The sequence below is a fragment of the Plectrocnemia conspersa genome, unplaced genomic scaffold, assembly GCF_051122295.1.
Source record: "Plectrocnemia conspersa isolate PC_06_02 unplaced genomic scaffold, ASM5112229v1 ptg000008l, whole genome shotgun sequence".
Lineage (NCBI taxonomy): Eukaryota > Metazoa > Arthropoda > Insecta > Trichoptera > Polycentropodidae > Plectrocnemia > Plectrocnemia conspersa.
Window position 1 is genome coordinate 26,940,301 of NW_028277172.1, and position 15,230 is coordinate 26,955,530.

The 15,230-nt window shown below is 29.6% G+C and overlaps 1 protein-coding gene across 1 annotated transcript in view; it reads right to left on the reverse strand.

Moving 5' to 3' along the window:
- LOC148233600 (ras-related protein Rap-2b) overlaps positions 1–14,764 on the reverse strand; it is a 39,676-nt gene extending 24,912 nt beyond the window's left edge. The window contains exon 1 of the mRNA XM_088190572.1: positions 14,682–14,764. The gene's annotated coding sequence lies outside the window, so the exon portion shown is untranslated. The remainder of the gene's footprint in view (positions 1–14,681) is intronic.
- Positions 14,765–15,230: the final 466 nt, after the last annotated feature.

Here is a 15,230-nt window from a genome sequence, read left to right on the forward strand (position 1 = left end):
TAAAAATGATTTTAAATTTGATTAAATATATATATATTATATATATAAAGGTCATACGGACCATATCCGTATTCATTTTTAAGCGTATTATTGCTAGGAGTGTTGTAATATAATTCAGTGAATTTGCAACGTAGGGTGTGAAATCAAGATTTCAGCTGTGGGCTATAGAGTGCCATGAGTCGCGATTACGTCCTTCATTCTTTTAATCATGACCAGTGCGATGCGCTCGAGAATGCTCTTTTTTTTTAGCAAGTCAACGAGCTTACCATATGTATGTATTCAGCTGTAGTGACAAGGAGTTGGAAAAAATTATATGTGACATCACGTCAAGACAGTGGCTTTTACTTTATCATTTTGAATAGTGCTTCCGAAAAGTTGACAAATTATCAAATTAAATTAATACTCTCGAATATTTAAGTAGTGTGAGTTTTTTTTGGTTCTTTAAATACTCGCTTCCCTCCCTTTGCGTCACGAAAAAAATTTGTGTTCGGAATAATCTTGTCCGGAAAAATCACCGAGTAATAGCGTAATAGCAAATATTAAAATCTTAAAAATATTTTTATTACATAGAATATTTTTAAATTATATAATATTGCTAATATAATTATTGCGTTATATATTTTAATATAATACATATCTAAACAATATCTCTTAGGTTATTGCAGTGAACCACATGCGGCGTATTGACTGGCAAGTCGTGGTTAACCGAGGCTCCAACGTTGAATACAAGACTATGATTTTAAGGCGTCGTGTTCTCTCACACCCTTATACATATGTATGAAGGGACGCAAAGGGAGAGAAGCGAGTATTTAAAGAGCCGAGAAAAATCCAGAATTCTTAAATATTCGAGAGTTTTAGAGCGACTCTTAAATTTATAATATTTCCGATAATTTGCCAACTTTTCGGAAACACTATTCAAAATGATATAGTAAATGCCAACTTGCCAATATAAAAGTTCATGACAAGCATCTAAAGCTATTTGAAAGTTGAGAGTTGATTGCACGAGAGTGACTATGGGTTGCTGGTTTAATAAAGACTGCTAACAGTCTTTAAATATATTTTTGTTAATTATATAAAATTATATTAAGCAACTTGAAGTGTTTTCAAAGCAAGATTTATCACCATTTAAGTAAATCAGGGTGATTTCCGTACATCTCTATAAGTTTTAAGCCATAAATTGAAAATATATCAGAGAAGATTAATCTGACTCTTCAATAAAAAACCGTCTTATTTGCAACGTAATTTGAGCTTCGTTTTGATGTAGTTAATACATGTTAATTGTATTTTGCTCCCCACTGAAAAAAACTGAGAAGCTGGAATAATGATGTATAGGATACAAGAAAATGTAACATTAACAAAAAGATTCTCGTTGACTTCTTGCAACAGTATTTTTACTTTCGTTTAGAGCATTAATAGATTTTTGTCGGTATGAATCCATAATTTTGTTTGATGTCGAAGGAACCTGTTACACCGAAAGAAATAGTCTGCTGTCTATGAATAATTCAAGACATAGTTAATAAACGCGTTTCGCAGGGCTGCCTTTAATTATGCAGCCCTTCATCGGTCGAAACCTATCTCTGAGGTCGGATTACATTTATATTGTAATGAATCAACGATAATTATGCTATTGTGCTGTCCTATCAATTAATATGTAATCATAACCCTTTAAACTAATTTTTAAAAGTCCGAAGCGCCAGAATACGAAGTGGAACTGTATTATTTATATTCGACGGTGAGTTAATCTCCTGTGAGGTATTCGCATTCGACGACTTTTAAAAGAGCTACTGTTATATATCGTAAAATAAAAGCTTTCAAAAAAGGCTCTAAACTCTAAAAGCCACGTTCAAAGGTCACCAAATCCGGGGGCGTACTGACATCTTGTTTTAAACCCTTTCAGATTTCTGTTTAATCAATACGCACATACGTGATATATTAGCTATATAATATTATATAAAAGGTTAACGATGTACCTGTATATTAATATAATTTAGTTTTGCGCCGCGTGCAGAATAGCATAAATACACCAACATTTCAAAACATGTCACAAAAGTTGAGAATTATAGTCGTCTCTCTGTGAATAAAGTGGGACACGTTGAAAGTTATTGACCGATCGCATTTAAGCTCCTATTTCATATAATATTACATAATATCAAAGGGGTTGATTTCTTCCTACTATTCCATTTTATGAACATTAAAATAGCTTATTAAATATTTCGATTTTATTTAAAATTGAATTTTGAATAAAACTGATTCAGTATATACTATATAAACAGAAACCGTTTATTTAATTTTAAAAAAGCGGCTCAGAGAACCTGATCTCTGTGAGCACTATCCCCGAGAACACGCCCTCACTCCCCGAGAGAACAAACTACATATTAAAAAAAATGTATGAGTTAGTGATTTTAATAAAATAAATCCGCGAAAAGCTTGTTAACCCTTATTTTTAGTACACGTACACGCTACTACTTATCTGGGAGTCTACTGTATATGTTTTAAGCTACTTATATTAATATTTATTTAACTACAAATATTATATATAACAAAATAAATTAAAAATTATACAAATTAAAACTATTTTTGAATCCGATTTTCTAAAATAAGACATAATAATTATTATTTTTTATTTTAATAATTTAATAATGTAATATAGTTAATTGTTTTAATTTATTAAGACCCGATAATGTTTCCAGTTCACTTTAAGTAATTATCTGTTGTTATATTGATAATATTAAGTCAGTAAGACATTTATTGACGTCATTGAATCTTTCATTGATTCTTAAATTATTTAAAATTTTTTGTTTATTCCTCTCATACATATTGCAAATTAAGCAGAATCCCTGACATTAATGCTTTCATCCATACTTTTCAGCATTTTTCAAATGCAAATGCTTATATGGGAAAACAATTAAAAAACATAGCAATGATATTTCACGAAATTTATTATCTCAATTAAAAAATATGTAGGAATATGTACAATAAATTAAAATGTTTTTTATTTATTTTTAGAAAATAAAATTATATATTAGTTAATAAATTTATTCGCGTCGGCAAATTTAATGAGGGTGTACAATTGTACATATATTTTTTTTTTTTTTGAGAGGAATTTAAGTCACTAAGTACCACATTTAAAATAACTCCAACTTAATAGTCTGAAAGTTTGCGAAAGAGAGGGTTTTGTCAGAAGTTGCACAACCTTCCGGTGGCACAAAAGAAAAGTACGACTATTGAAAACACGCCAACGCCAGATAGGATATGCTACGGTTACCTGCATAAAAGCCGAGGATTTCTTCCCCGGCGACTACAATCCTCCATGATTTAAGAGGGGAAGTGTGCCCACACTTCATTTATATGCCAGGCTTATTTTCACTTCTCTACACCTACATATATAATACATATATCAGCGCTGCTCCAACTTTATCGCTTGGCGAACTAGTAAAATTTTATTATTTTGTCTAAGAGTATGCAAACTATTTAGCACGTTTTTATACACTATCTATAAAACGTAGTAAGTTTTAGAAATACAAATTTTAAAGAAGACTGTATAGATGCTTAAAATGCATCATATTTGTAGAAGCTTAGATCAAGTAGCTACGAGCGAGTTTATTTCAACCCATTTAGTTAAAAGAGAAGTTCATTCTAATTTCACGCCCCTGGATAAATATTATATACGCGGTTTTATTATACAATTACTTAAATCTCTATAAGTACTAACTTTATGTTTTTAATGCTTTATGGGCTTAATGGAGTGGTGAGCAAAAGCCAGCCGCGGGCCGGATCCGGCCCGCGAAAAATTAAAATTAAAATAATAATTTTAAATAAATCAAAATAAATTTATATTTTAACGAAAAAAAATATAATCGCGCGTTTAATTTACCATTTCATTACATTAAATTATATTGTAAGTATTTTATATATTTAACCATACAAATTAAAAACATGTTATATTTTATACACTAAAAATATTTTAGAGTTGTTTCATACGTGGATCATAATTACGGCTGGAGTCTGGTTTTTAGATTTCATTATAGCTATATGTATTATATAAAAGTCGTTTTATGATAATAGCAGTCGTCAGCTATTTCGTAACAATCGTATTTAATTAGATCATTATTTTCAGAAATAAAACCATTGAAGAAGAGAAATATTGATTTAGATTGTCGTAATTTTCAAAATGTGTGGAAATTTTTTTTTTGCTTCGTGAGAAATAATGTTTTATGTTCGGAATGTAAAGAGACTATAGCTGTTTTAAAAGAGAATAATTTAAGGAGTCATTTTTAATCGAAAAATATTATCAATATAACTACATATCATTATCCAAATCGAACTGGAAAAATATCGGGTTTATGAAAAAATTGGTAATAGATTTTCATCTGGCCCAAGTAGAATATATCCAGATAGCAACAAAATAGCCCTTTACCAAATGTATAAGCGATAAACACAGACTAATAGACTTAAAATTTCCGATGAACCGAACACGTGCAACTTTACTTCTAAAAAATTAACCCGCATGTTTTCTTCAACTGAAACATTTTTTCTAATTTTGAAAATTTTGGCTATAAATGTTTTTCTAATAGTACAATTATGAAACGGATCGATAGTAAAGTACGATTTTTTTATTTTATCTTTACTTTAATCGATTGCCAGTAACTAAAAGTAGGAAATTGTATTATTCACCAACATTGTATAATAAAATTATTGAGCTAAATTTTGTAATGTAAATTACATTTAAAAAATAGATTATTTCATCTCCAGTTTAAAAGCTTTCTTAAATCATTTAATACTAATAATAATGAAAAGTGTTGAAACGTTTTTTAGCCTCGAGATGAAATTTTAATATATGTGATAGAAAAAAATAAACTTCTACCAGAACTTTCTATATCTAGATGGTTTAGGAATCTTGCATTTTCAGCTGATATATGTAAATATTTGTGTTTTCATTTAAAAAATGTAAATAATGAAAACTTGCCCATGAATTTTATTTTAACATTAAGTCTATTCAATCCAAATTAGAAGTTTTCAAAAGGCAATTTATTGAAAGCGAGTGTGCAAATACCGGACCCTCAACTTTTTGGGTTTTAAATATTATTTTTGCTTCGTTCTGATTTTTAAAAATATATTTTTAAATTTAATGGTTCAAATTAGATATTATTATTTATGATTTTCAATGATAGTCAAAATGGTTCAAAATCTATAAAAAACTACTTAACATTTTCAATTCATTTGAAAATAGGTTTACAACTCGACTAAATAATTCCAGAAAAAAATGTTTTATAATATTTAACGATAGATTTGAAACTTTGCTATTTAATGATAAATCTAAATATTGTATATCATTTATGAATAGGTTTAAAACTTAGCTAAATAATAATAAATTAAACATTCTACAATGAAATCTCAATAAAGCGATGCTCACGAAACCAATAAATAAATTTCGGTATACTGAAAATTCGTTATATTGAATGTAAGGAAGATGATATATTTCTATTTTATTTTTAATTACCATATTAGTATAGCATCAAAATAACCTCTTATGTGGTTGACCGATCGTTTTTGTCCATTTTTAAGGATACTGTATAAAACACAATAAAATTTAGGAATAAATGTTTTATAAAAAAAGTTTGAGGGTCAGCAAACACATGTGCTGTCGCTTTTGAACACATCTGGCACACGCAGTCAAGGACGAACTGAATTCGGAGAAATATTGTGTCAAGTTGTAACGTAATTCTTAAATTCGGATCAAAATATTTCGTTATACTGAGATCAGTTTTCGTTACAGTAAAAACATTTTGTATGAAAGATTTTCGGGGACAAATTGAAAATTCGTTATACTGGGAATTTTGTTATTTCTGCGACGGGAATTCAAAATTTGAAAAATTTCATTACGAAGATTGTTTTATGATTGTTTATCTAATTCAATCAATGTATTCTTCTTATCCTAAACACATTATATATATATTTAATTTTCATAGTTATAACACATCTAGTTAATTTGCATTCCGATTATTTATAAAAGAAAAAACTCACTTTTCGGCCTCGGAGCCCGTCGCCGGGAATTCAAAATTTGAAGATTTCATTACGAAGATTGTTTTATGATTGTTTATTTAGTTTAATCAATGTATTCTTCTAATTCTCAACACATTATGTATATATTTAAGGTAAGATAGTTATAACACACCTAGTTAATTTGCAATCCGATTATTTATATTCAGTCAAATGACGAATTAATGAAAATTATTGTCGCGTAGCAAAATTTTATTATTAAATAATAATTATTTACAACTGTCGTCATGGTACTGTTAGTAATCTTGTTTTATATTTGAATGCTTATTTTTGATTGGTCGAAACAACAGAACGCATTACCGGCGGCTCGAAAATTATTCGAAGCAAATTCAATTTTTATTATTATTTTATATTATATTTAAATATATTTCTTTTGTTTACGTTTATTATTATACACCGTTCATACAAAGCGATACGATTTATAGAGTAGAGAATTGAACGCAGAATGTTTCATTTTAAGCGTCCAGAAGCGGAAGCGACGGCTTAGAACAATTATATATAAAATATAAGATAACTTTCGTCATTTTAAATCTTGTAAGACTAGAATATTTTTTCTACTAATCATTTTATTGATAATATTGCTATTTAACAAAATATAATTTGAAAAACGGGTTATGGACTAGTAATGTAAATTTATTTTTTAAGATCCATTCGTCATAGCTGTTAAAAATTTCTAAAAATATTAAGAATTTTTGCTCATATTGTAATTTTAGTTTTTGCGAGACATACATATGTAAACAAGCATTTTCTAAAATAAAACAAAAGTTCAAAGTTAAGTTAATTATAGACTCATTTAAATGATGTGATCAAAATTAATTTTACTAATTCAGCGGCAAGCATCGACCATATGGTTGAAATATCGGTATTGTGGAAAAAATTGACTTTTGGTATTACTGGTATTAAATAATAAAATACCAGTAGCACCGAATATTATTTTTTTTCCTTAATTACATACATTTTATTTTGCTGAAAAATATATCTCCATGGATTATAAGTACTGAGCTAATAGTAGGTAGCGACATACTGGCTGTCTCTATTTACTAGTAGTTATCAGACTAACTCTTTCCGTTTATGAGTCATTGGCAATCGATAAACACCTGAGACTCACCGTCGTCAGCTGTTCTTACTAAATAATAATACTAACACTCAGCATTTTAGAGCATCTTAAATAAACTGCCATAGTTAAATTTATTGTTTTAATTATAAAACAAAATTTGGCTTCCTGTTTATGCTATGTATTAATTCAAGTGATATAATTTACACACATTCGGTAAATGTTACTATATCAAACGTTTCCGTTAGAATGTCAAATTACATTAGCTGTATTCACTCATGCATATTAAGACAGATTAACGTGATTTGATAAACTTACTTGACGCGAAATAAGAGGATATGTGTGTATTTTGCGAAGGCCAGTTTTAATTAACCGGTTCCGCGGAAAGTCAGGGAAAGACTCAAATATGACAACGGGGATGACTGGAATCTCGGTTTTAGCAAGATAAAATCTGACGCGAATTCGAGTGGAAAATGATCGCGTTGTATCATCACGCCACACTGCACTCGACGACACGTGACCGGAATCCAATAATAGAACTCTGGGATACTTTGAGTACCCAGACAACAGGTGACCTTACATCTAACCTATGGTGCAATTCACTTTTTTATTATATTTTAAAATGGAAATTGAATTGTGTGTATGGCATCGAAAGAAGCTGAAAGGCAATATTGAATCAGAGATACGAAATAAACGGTCTTGCACAAGTACGCGGTAAATAAGATAACACACAATTGCATCAAGTACACAAAGATTTGTTAATGTATTATTCTATAAAAAAACAATCTCACAATCATCGTAAGAATAAAGTATTTAATGCTAAATTAAATATTATTTCAACCATTTATGCAACTTTTTAATCATATTATTGGTTTAGGCAATTTTAGGAATTTAGGAATTTATCGACAATTTTAGATAATTTTTGCAAAATTTTGATTGTGTTGTGAATTACATAAAAATTTTTTATTGAATTGGTAAAAAATAATTTTTGAATTTTATACAGTCCGTTACTGTTATATTTGTATTATTTAACATATGTTACAATGAAAATGTTTTTATTATATTCGATTTTTTAAGCCTTTTTTGTCATTGAAAAACTAATATATGTGTGAAGATAAACATAGTGCACTCAAATTACCCGTCCTGTAAATGCCGAAAGACATTTTTGGCGAAACATCGAGAAGAGATTCATAAATATATTTATTTTTTAAATTAAAACTTATAATTTAAATAAAATTTGAAAGACAATTCGATCCGATAAAATTTGAAAGACAATTCGACAGATTCGAATCTCATTATATTGACTCATTTAGAAAGTACACGTATTTGTCTAAAATTCCTAAAATACAAACAATACAATAATTATCAATTAGAAAGCTTATGTCAAACGATATTTTATTGTCGCTTGAGTTTCTAAAACTGACGTCATAATAAAATATTTGTCGACGCTTCAGATCAAAGAAAGTATTTTAATTATAAATTCTAGAAAATGTTTATTATACATGAACAAATTTAACGTATTGTCAAGCATTAAATTTGCTTTCTCGAAACACTCGATGAAAATTATTTCTTTATTATACCTTTGTTAAATTTATTTTTCTAACTTCATTGTTAAGTTGAAGAAACGCTAAAATCTTTGCTCAGCAAATACTATTTAAATTTTTATTTATTAACAACATTATTTTTAATTAACGTTTAAATTAAAATCCTGCTCGTTTCCTTCAAACCTAACAGTTAAAAAAACCGTGAATGTAAAAGTAATGTATCCTAGCTACTGACACCATCCGGCCACATTACTAATCTACCCCTTTTAATGTGTTAGTAGTGAACACTACTACTTTCTAGGTGTTTTCAAGGTGTTAACAGCGTATATATGTTACAATACTTTAGACAAACAAGGCACAATATCCTCCTTTCGCTTATCTGATCATAGAATTTAATTAACACATATGCATGCCGCAAAAATATTTCGTCTAGGTTTACATGTATGATTAAAAAGAAAAACTATCACATTTTTAATAATGTCACTTTTTACGATGTTTTTGAAAAATATCATTTCATCTCAAATAAGCATATAAGGTTATTAATAGTAATTATTTTTTAAGCCTTCGACCTAATGTCGTATAATTATTATGTTTAAACTATACCAATAAATACAGTATAATTCGACGCTTTAAAGTAAAGTTGAACTGTAAATATAATTAACAGTATATAAAATTTAGTAATATTTAGGCGCATTAATATTAAGCTATACGGCTTAGAGTCTAAGCTCACAATCAAAACGTATGAATTAATTTGCCTTCATAATATAAAATAATTATTTTAAGGCCTTGCCACAGATTTATTTAATTTAAATTAAAGGATAGAAGCGTATTATTTTATTTAAAAAGTCAGACACACGGAATAGTCTAATTAAACATATAATAAACCGCACCCTTATTATCACGCGAACGCGTCATAAATCACAGACTTTTAAGTTTAAAACGTGTTATTTTAACATTAGGCGTGTTTTTATGTTAAGAGACATTTTATATTTATGTATTAAAATAAAGCAAAATTTCGAGAGAAAGTCTACAAATAGAACTTTGAGTACTGAAAGGTAGCAATCAACGAAGAGTGCGTGCCTATATAAAATTCCATTTGACCAAAAAGCGACATAGTGTTTTCCTTCTTCTTCCGATATAATGGACTATAAGGCGTTTATTCGTTTCGATTAAAATTCTCTCGTCGAAATCTACGTTTTATGTCCTTTGCCAAGGTTTTAAGTAAACGGACATTTGGATTGTTACAACAATTCGCCCTTTGACCTATTTCATTTTATGTCAATTTTGCTTCTCTTGATATTAAGTAAATTACAAACCGACAATAATTTAATTATTTTAAAATAAAAATATAAAGCTCTTGTTCATATATTTTTAATAAAACATAACGTTTAAATTATTTTTAAGGAAAATTATATATTATTATCGAATACTAAATGGCGTTGCAAATTATCTTTTGCTGTGAATATTATAAAACTTGGACTGCGTTTGAAAATTTGAACACTTTAATTTGGCTATCTGGCTCGGCAGCCCTAAAATATTTATGATCTGGCCTTTCACAAATTAAGTTTTTTGACTCATGCCCAAGAGTTGCGATCGCGTCCCTGATTCTTGCCTGTTGCGGATAGAACTTCTATCTAGCTTCTCAACGATCTTTCCTAAAATAAGGATGTTTTTGTCTATATAATATAGGCAGTGAGGAGCTGGTAACAATTATTTGAAACACTACACATCTATTTTAGATGTGAATCATATTTTTAATGCTATAATTATTGTTTGTCCATAATGACGCATTGGGAAAACCTGTTAAGTCATGATGGCCAGATTTGTATTATATTTTTTTAAATTATTTTAAAAGCACAATGTTCTGCTTAATACAGTGTAGGTTATGTATTATGAGAGGTCAACAGTATCACATTTTATGCTTTTCTGCTTTATAAATATAATCAATTTTTGGATTTTTTTTACATACACCGATGTATTACTAATTCTTATTTCATCCAGCACAAAAAAAGCTTTTGAGAAATATTCAACAGTCATTTTAATGGTCTGTTTCGTAGCAACATTCAAACCTGCAAAGGATCGTTTGGTTATAGTAAGCCTTGAATATTATAATCACACCTGGTTCTTCGTTCTAATTATACTTTGCTGGAGGCAAATACATAACTTTCACCCGAGGATCAAAGTTCACCAAAGTTGCTGGAGAATGCCTGGAGCATTGTGGAAAATTATAGGAATGATTTAGCATTACATTTTCATACCATAAACATATTCGCTTCAGTGCTCTAGCAATCTTGGGATCGATAGATCAGAAATGACTATAATTTTTAATCACCGCCAGCATTCCTACAGAGCAACACAGTTAACCGATCTTTTTCCGCTTTAAATCCCGGAAAAGTTATTTCCTCGCGAGATATAAGCGTTTCGTATTATAGTCCTTGCAGTATTTGAATAAAGTTTATTTTCATTTTATATATTACATTTTCATCCTTCCCAATACTATATAATTTTGTATCACACTCATATTACCGAATAATAATGAAATGTAATATAAGACTTCTTTTGACATACATATGTTATTGAAGATTTCAATTATATTTTTATTAATGTTGATATATTTAAAAGCGAACTTATATGTGTTCTCATATTAATCGAATTCGTCAATATAAAAAATGAGACATGGCAATTTAATTTTAGAAGCCTTTTAAATACCTTTATTTATTAGGTTGGATAATAAAAACAGAACATATGTGGGTTATCTTGTTAAAAATGCGTTACATGCGATCAATTTGCGTATTTCCTTTCGGAAAAGCTAAGATAGTCTACGTTCTAGTTTCGCTATCGCAAGCTAATTCGCGAAAATTAACAGCATAGTCATTTTATTCTAAAATTTAATAGATATGTTCGTATATACATAAGTACGTACATATGACATTCAAGGTCGGTTATCGGAGTGTTATCTAAAAGTCGATTAATGCACGTAATCCGAGCGGAAAACCGAAAATTAAAAATATACACATATAATTACGTCGAAATTTGCATAGTTGCGTATTGTAATCGGCAGAGAATATTCTTTTCGTTAGGTTCGCAATCAAGTCTAGTCGCTTATCTGACCGCAATTGAGTAAATACGGTTTACCGTATAACATTCTGCAATCGTCTTTCAATTTCCCAGCGGACTCTTCCATTGAGGTTTAGTTAGCTTGTCAAATAGCTTAATTTGTAGTTACTGGCGTACGTACGTCTGTCTATTATTATCCAAGAGAGTCTTAATTTACATCTGTGGAATTTTATTACAACCACTCATCTAATATATATTTTATAGTATTCAAATATATTTATCTCTAAATGTAAGATTAACAACGATTTTAATTATTCGAAACAACTTGTTGCTATTTTTCAATAAATTATTATATAACTAAGGCAGTACAATACTTAAATTTAATTAAAAAAATATTCATAAACAATTATCTAAATAATAATAATTTATTTGGCAAAAAAAAAATACGCCATAAATAAAAATGTATGTAAAATATTTTTTTTTAATAAAAAAAGATATGGTCTAAATTAAAGACCTTCTGCTTTATACGAAAATACGTTGGCTATGCATAGTATGAGTTTTTTGTCATTTTAACAAATTGTTACCAATAATAGAAGTGTTTTCAAAGTACCATAAAAAAATTATCCAGAGCTGGGCAACAGAATTTTGCCTTTCTCGTAAACAACACATTCAACGAACAAATTAAAAATTGAAGAGAAATGATCTATTTTCGCAAAATTTAATTCTGATAGAATAACTTGAACCAAGAAAAAGTCTCTGGAATTCCAGATAATAAAGCCATAAACTAACCTCTCATTCAGAACGCATATAGGCAATAAATTGTTTAAGTGAAACGCGCTCCGCATAACGAATACGAGCAACTTCGACGCTTGTGCATTCTAAATCTCCATAAATGTTCAATCGTTACTCTCAAATCCTTTCTGGATAAATATTTTCTTAAATAAAAAATAAATACCATGGGAAGAAAAAGTTTGAAAAATATAAGGATGTAACACTTGCTAATTCTGAATCAATTGACTTTATCACCGCCTTTGAAATGCATAATAAGTTAGATACCGTAAAACGATGCGGATGAAAACCGTGTTGTTGGTCCACTAAAGCCAACCAATATTGTTTGAGAATCCGAAGTTGTTTAACTTATAAAGAATAATGTTTATTGAATGTCGGTTTAGATTACATTGATTTAGTTTTTTATTATAGAATCGAGGGATTTGTCACCGTCTATAAAAAACACAAGAGGTTACTGACCGTTAAGAATAGTGTATATAGTCCACTATCAGTTAGCCAAATGCTTAGAATATTTCTAAAATCCATAACTAGCCTACATATATACTAAATTGGAGCTCGTAATAGAAAAAAAAACATATCAAAACATCGATTATAAATATAATCAATCATTCTAAAAATAGTATAAAATAAATACACTAAATGCTGTCCTATAACTGACATTATTTGATTACTTGCTTTGACAGTTTTTCTATTTACTTTAATAAATTTTATCACAAAAACTAATTTTACTAAGCGTAAACATATTGGTAAATAGCTTATAGTTTTAAATAAAAATTTTGTATTAAAAAAGTATAACCTGGTGCAAAAAATACAACATAAATTAAATTATTTGGGTGTGCAATAAATCATAATATGAAATACTAAGAATTTATATTAAATCAAACTTATAAACAGACATTCACTGACTGGAAAACTTTTGTCTACCCATGGAAAAAGCTGAAATGACGTTCCTGATACTAAACCAAAAATTATCGGGTTATCCCTCAAAGAAAATATAAAAAAAAACAGTCTCGAATCTACCACAAAAATATTTTTTTAAACATATAATTTTGATGAAATTCTATCGAAATAGATTTTCACTGGTAGATATATATATTTTTCAGTGAAAATATACTTTATCTGGAAAATGCTAGTAAAAAACATATGATTTCAACTTTTCCTTACGTAATGAAATTACATGCTACTATAAAATTTCCAAGAAACTTATTTTGACAGTTGCGTAACGCACATTTACTGTTGAAGCCCAAACTTAACTTATGAAAGTTTTAAAACTAATTACAGTTTTAGAACTTTCATTAGGTCAAATCCATAATACAAAGTAAACCATCACAGCTCTTAGGGAAAAATAAATGAAAGAGTCGTATATTGCTCCATAGTTTGTCTGCACTTTGATATTACACTATTTGAAAAATGTAATAGATATCTTTATCGATTTTTCGAAGGTCTTTTGATATGAGAGTATTGGTCAAACCGAATTTTGGTCAATAGGAGAGCGCAAAAACAATTATCACTTTTCAGAAGTCAAAAGCAATAAAATCGTGTCGGCGCCGTCGCAGTGGGAACGCTCGGTAACGAGCGTTCCCACTGCGACGTAATCCACCATAAAATAACTAAACATGAATTTTGCATATTTTGCCACTGAATGTGTTAAAGCAACGGATTTTTTGATTGTATAACACTAAGGATTATATATAATAAATTTCATATTCTAATCAAAACAAGTAACATTTTTTATGAGGTTATATTATTAAAAAAAATTATCTGATAACATTTTATTTTTGATTTAATAAAAAAATCATAAAAATTTATAGGTAATTTATTATACATCCTGATTTAAATATAAAGTTTTTTTTTTTTATATATGATTAAGTTTATTGGAAAATAATGTCTATTTGTATTAAATGTAATTTTTAAAAAAGCAAAAATTTACGATACGCGGCCAGATGTACCTTGATAATTTATTTATTTTTTAATACTTTAAGCCGAATGCAACGTTGTTAACAAGCCTGGATTAATCAGACCATAAAAACATATAATAATATCAGTTGTTATCAGAGATTAGAGCAAAAAGCGTCAAACATTCACATCTATAATTAAGCGTAATCACGATATATCATTAGATCCCACGCGCGACACGACGTCCCTGAACAAAGAAGCATAATTGCAAAAGGATTTACCTTCGGGTCGTAAAGTTTTGCGTCGGGATGCGACGGTATAGCCTTCAGAGAGGTGCTGGCGGCGCGACTCCCGAGAGCCGAATGCTAGCCCCGGGGCCGGCCCGGGCTCTGCCCCCGCCCTCGCACCGCACTCCCCACACCGCTGCACCTTTGCGGCCCGCGAACGCATCTGACACGCTTCCTTCGGGCCGCATTGTATTTGCGCCCTCGTCGGCTAATTAAAACTCCCGCTTGATTGCCCGCATTAGCTACGACTCGAACGAATTTGTTTGTGAGTTGCAGGTTGCAGCGAGCCGCCTTGTTTCAAAGCAGTCACTGTTCTAGGACGCCACGGCCCACATTTTTGGAATCACTGTATTAAATAAATATTATTTACAAACGGCAAACTGTGTAGGATACTTCCAAATTCGTAAGTTTTGCTAGACCAGCAACACGGTTTTCGTCCGCGTCGTTACACGGTCACTAACCTCCTGAAGTGGCAAAGAATTTCGATTCCTTCCCTTCCTGATACAAAATCTGATTTTCTTAAAAATCTGTAACTTAATGCAT